This window comes from Euprymna scolopes, chromosome 28, assembly GCF_053919585.1.
Source record: "Euprymna scolopes isolate OS-2025 chromosome 28, ASM5391958v1, whole genome shotgun sequence".
NCBI classification, from domain to species: Eukaryota; Metazoa; Mollusca; class Cephalopoda; order Sepiida; family Sepiolidae; genus Euprymna; species Euprymna scolopes.
Window position 1 is genome coordinate 1,079,118 of NC_136509.1, and position 6,019 is coordinate 1,085,136.

Below are 6,019 nucleotides of genomic sequence, written 5' to 3' on the forward strand. Positions count from 1 at the left end.
CACAGAGTTTAAAATATATGACCCCTTCTGTTTGGGCAGGTTTACAGAAAATAAAAATAGAGGTCATATCACGACAACTTGACTATATCCTGCGTCTTGTTTTTCTTCCTTCTTAACAATAAAAGAATATTTCATGGTGGCAGCGGTGGTTCCTTTGTTGCTACTCTTCTGAACTAACACTAAACAGATGGGATGTGTTAAATATATACGGGCAACATTTCAAAACACAAAATAAAACAGCACACAATATGTCACGTGGTGAAACAATACACACAACGCCATATTACAAACCGTGAGTAAACATTGTTTTCATCATACATATCTTTCAAATGTAAAAATCTTGTCAGAAGATAAAAAATAACTGACGCCATGGATAAAATATATATATAAATATATATAACTACTTAATTTACTCACATAAAATTAATATACAACAGTATAAATTTATGCATAAACTTTAATTATTTACTTTAAAAGTGCTTAATACGTAGGTAGAGCTAGTTAGTAAGTTATAAAATGTATATGGCGATTAAGCTACACTAAATATTCCGTGTTTCATTCACTCTAGGACTATGGCGATTAAGCTACACTGAATATTCCACGTTTCATCCACTCTAGGACTAAGAGTCCTAGAGTGGATGAAACGCGGAATATTCAGTGTAGCTTAATTGCCATATATATTTTATAACTTACTAAATATATATATAAAAAATTAATTGTAGTGAGAAAGCCCCCCCCCTTGAACATTCGACAAGATGTTCTTGGATGTTCTTATCGAACGTTCAAGCGGGGGCTTTCTCACTACAATTTATAGTAAGCCGGTATTTACTGGCCTATATGTGAACTGGTTGTCTTTTGTACCAAAATCACGTAAGGTCGGCTTAATTAATACTTTGGTACATAGAGCCCTGATGATTTGTTCACTTAACTGATTGGACGCCAAACTCGATAAGATCAGGGAAATATTCATCAATAATGGTTATCCTGTTGACCTTATTGATGACTGTATTTTGAAAAAGGTTGCGGATTTTAAATCCCCTAGAAAGTTTAGACCTTTGAAATGCCCGGTTTATTTAAAATTACCATGGATTGGGGAAAAGAGTAACAGACTTTCCAAACAGATTCGCAGAAGTATTTATGACTGCTTTTATTCTGTGTCCTTGTGTTTGGTATATACTACGAGACCTGCATTTCCTTCTTTTCGCAAGGATAGTTTGCCTTACATCCAAAATAGCAATATTGTATATCAATTCAAATGCCAGTGCGATGCTGGTTATGTTGGACAAACATCCTTGCACCATTTGACTCGTATAAACCAGCATGTTTCATCAAAGATCAGAAAAGGGAGGATGGAGTCTGGTAGTCTCCCTTCATTCTGCAGCCTTGGACTCTGCTATTGGCCAGCATTTGGTTGACAACCCGTGCTGTGCCGATAAATATAAAATTGAATGGTCGAGGTGCTACATAGAGCGGACTCCTGAAACCATTTAAAGATTTTGGAGTCTGTCTCTATTGCAATGCAGAAACCTTCTTTTTGCCGGCAGAAAGAAACAGCTAACACATTGTTTCTCTTTGGGGAACTTTGAATTTTTTCTCCCGTTTTTTTTTTGTTCCCCCCTCCTTGTGCCATTATTTTAATCGTTTTTTTAAACGTTAATAAATTTATTTTAGTGTCCCCGTAATTTTTGGCACATTCAATAGTTCCCCATTAGAACTCTTTACTTTCGACATAGTATTATTATTTTTACGCTATCGATTTTCTCCTGATGAGATGATAGCTGAAAGAGCTCTCGAGAGACTTCCGCCCATTATATATATATATATTTTTTTTATTTTTTTTTTTTATTACATTTTCACCCCAAACAAGGCAAATTGCCACTTTGGTGTAGGGGGCTACTATCAGGGGCAACAACTACTGGGGTACTATGTAGGGATTTGGGCAGCAAGGTGTCGGTTCACGTTACACTTGAACTTCTGCACGTCAGTACTGTTGGGGAAGCAGGGACCTGGAATGGAATTCCAGAGTCTTGCGGTTCTGGGGAAGAAACTATTGGAGTAAAAAGATCTTTTACATCTAGGGACCTCTACAGTGTGGGGGTGGGATCTAGTAGCCTGTCGGGTTTGTCGAGGGTGCTCGCGTCGTGGGGGCACAAGTGATTGCATTTCATCAGAGCATTCACCACTAAAATACTTGTAGAACAGGCAGAGGGATGCAACATTTCGTCGATGGGACAGAGGCTGAAGTTTAGATGCCAGTTCAGGGCCTATCAGATTTGCGACTCTCTTTTGAACCTTGTCAAGGAGCGAGAGACTAGTAGCAGATGCACCAGCCCAGATGTGGCAGCAATACTCCATACATGGGCGAATGGTGGCCTTATAGAGGTACAGGATACTTTCGGGTGTTAGTAGTTTTCTAGCACGGTAGAGAGAGCCTACCTTTCTTGCAGCGGCCCTGGCAATGCCTTCAATGTAATTGTTCCAACTCATGTTTCCTGTGAACGTTATATATATATATATATATATATATATATATATATATATAAAATAATAATAATAATAATGATAATAATAATATAATAATAAATAAATAAATAAATTCACATACAGATAGTTTTCTTTAGAAAACAAATATACATGTGCGTTTGTTCTTTCATATTTAAATAAATAAATAAATAATAATAATAATAATAATAATAATAATAATAATAATAATAATGATAATAATAAAAATAAATAATAATAATAATAATAACAATAATAACAACAACAACAACAACAACAACAACAACAACAACAACAACAAACCCTGTGATTTTAATATCGTCTGGAACTAAATATTAGGACAATAGCTACGAATGAACCGTCTATGTGTTGGACATCTGCAGACCTAGACTTCAATACAGTACATGCATATGAACACTTTTCTCTGTTCAAGCAAGGCTGTGCCATTTTTATCTACGTTCATACACATGAATGCTTTTCACAACAAATCTTCTCTTTTTCTATAAACTTACCAGTGAAGATGATCAATACAATTATTATAAATGTTAGAATAAAACTTTTTGTTTTTTCTACAAGTTTTTGTAAGTTTTTCAGACTGATGCGCCGAGATTTGGGAGAATTAAATAATTTGTTGATATATTTTCTTTTTATTGCCATTTTTTATTTTGTTAAACATTTATCATTAAAAAAGATAAACAAACACTATTAAAAAAGATAAACAAACAAAAAATTCATAACTTTAAAAATATAAACAAATATATTTTTCTTTAACATAAAGGAACATTTTTTCTTTTTATAATTTAACTTTTAAATTTTAAAAAAATATTTTTTAAGTTAAAAAAAAAAAATAATTTAACAGAAACACTTTTATTTAGGGATGTTGGCAACCTTCACATGATCCCTCCTGTATGCACCCGATATCTTCCTAAAAATAATTCTTAATAAACAAATACCAGGGGAACGAATCCCAAGAAAATCATCATCATCATTGATGCTCAACAACAACTATGACAACAAAAATCAGCAGGAGCAGTTGTTATGCTTTGTCGTACATTTGCCATGCCGTAATTTGTCATCCATAAATAGCAAAAACGTAATTAATTAAATCTTCTTCATCACTTCACATCTTGGGGCAATGTCATAGGAGGAAATTTTTCTCACAAAGCTATTAAAGTATTACAATTTTTTATAATAATATTAAAACATTAAAATATTAAAAATTTGTAATTATTACTTTTAAAAACATTACATTAAAATTAGAATATAAAAATGTTCTTTTTTAAGAGTTTCTGGAGAGTTCTAAATATAGAATATGAAAATGCTCTTTTTTAAGAGTTTCTGGAAAGTTCTAAATATAGAATATGAAAATGCTCTTTTTTAAGAGTTTCTGGAAAGTTCTAAATATAGAATATGAAAATGCTCTTTTTTAAGAGTTTCTGGAAAGTTCTAAATATAGAATATGAAAATGTTCTTTTTTAAGAGTTTCTGGAGAGTTCTAAATATAGAATATGAAAATGTTCTTTTTTAAGAGTTTCTGGAAAGTTCTAAATATAGAATATGAAAATGCTCTTTTTTAAGAGTTTCTGGAAAGTTCTAAATATAGAATATGAAAATGCTCTTTTTTAAGAGTTTCTGGAAAGTTCTAAATATAGAATATGAAAATGCTCTTTTTTAAGAGTTTCTGGAAAGTTCTAAATATAGAATATGAAAATGTTCTTTTTTAAGAGTTTCTCGAGAGTTCTAAATATAGAATATGAAAATGCTCTTTTTTAAGAGTTTCTGGAGAGTTCTAAATATAGAATATGAAAATGCTCTTTTTTAAGAGTTTCTCGAGAGTTCTAAATATAGAATATGAAAATGCTCTTTTTTAAGAGTTTCTGGAGAGTTCTAAATATAGAATATGAAAATGCTCTTTTTTAAGAGTTTCTGGAAAGTTCTAAATATAGAATATGAAAATGCTCTTTTTTAAGAGTTTCTGGAAAGTTCTAAATATAGAATATGAAAATGTTCTTTTTTAAGAGTTTCTCGAGAGTTCTAAATATAGAATATGAAAATGCTCTTTTTTAAGAGTTTCTGGAGAGTTCTAAATATAGAATATGAAAATGCTCTTTTTTAAGAGTTTCTCGAGAGTTCTAAATATAGAATATGAAAATGTTCTTTTTTAAGAGTTTCTCGAGAGTTCTAAATATAGAATATGAAAATGCTCTTTTTTAAGAGTTTCTCGAGAGTTCTAAATATAGAATATGAAAATGCTCTTTTTTAAGAGTTTCTGGAGAGTTCTAAATATAGAATATGAAAATGCTCTTTTTTAAAAGTTTCTGGAGAGTTCTAAATATAGAATATGAAAATGCTCTTTTTTAAGAGTTTCTGGAGAGTTCTAAATATAGAATATAAAAATGCTCTTTTTTAAGAGTTTCTGGAGAGTTCTAAATATAGAATATGAAAATGTTCTTTTTTAAGAGTTTCTGGAGAGTTCTAAATATAGAATATGAAAATGTTCTTTTTTAAGAGTTTCTGGAGAGTTCTAAATATAGAATATGAAAATGCTCTTTTTTAAGAGTTTCTGGAAAGTTCTAAATATAGAATATGAAAATGCTCTTTTTTAAGAGTTTCTGGAAAGTTCTAAATATAGAATATGAAAATGTTCTTTTTTAAAAGTTTCTGGAGAGTTCTAAATATAGAATATGAAAATGCTCTTTTTAAGAGTTTCTGGAAAGTTCTAAATATAGAATATGAAAATGCTCTTTTTTAAGAGTTTCTGGAGAGTTCTAAATATAGAATATGAAAATGTTCTTTTTTAAGAGTTTCTGGAGAGTTCTAAATATAGAATATGAAAATGCTCTTTTTTAAGAGTTTCTGGAGAGTTCTAAATATAGAATATGAAAATGCTCTTTTCCAGCAATTTCTGAAATGTTCTAAGTTGTGGTCTTCCATTCAGAGCGTTTTTGGAACTTTCCATTCACCAAAACTATAAAAGAATGCTGATCATGCTCTATCCTCAATCAGTCATCTCTTCAGTTAGTTATTAGTTAGTTATTAGTTAGTTATTAGTTAGTTATTAGTTAGTTATTAGTTAGTTATTAGTTAGTTATTAGTTAGTTATTAGTTAGTTATTAGTTAGTTATTAGTTAGTTATTAGTTGAATCAGTTTGCATCGTTACGCCACTCCAGTAGATTAATTCTAGCCAATATTTCCTGTGATGCAAATCCAGTCGAAAGGAATCTTATAAAAAGACTCAATTACAGGCACCCTCAAAGAAAAAAAAAAAAAAAAATGGACATTTGGTAATTATGAAGATTTTTTACCTTTCTCTCTAACCAAATAAATATTGTTATTAATTCTCAATAACTCTGTCTTTCTTCTCAATGTAAACTAGGCTTATCTCCCTTAGACCATTTGTAAAATTTTTTGTGTTTCTTTGTTCTTATGTACAATAAATACTTGTTTATTTTTAATGGGGTTGCTGTAGTTTGCTTCAAACTTTGTGTGTAGTGCTAAAGAATTTTTTGCCCCTCT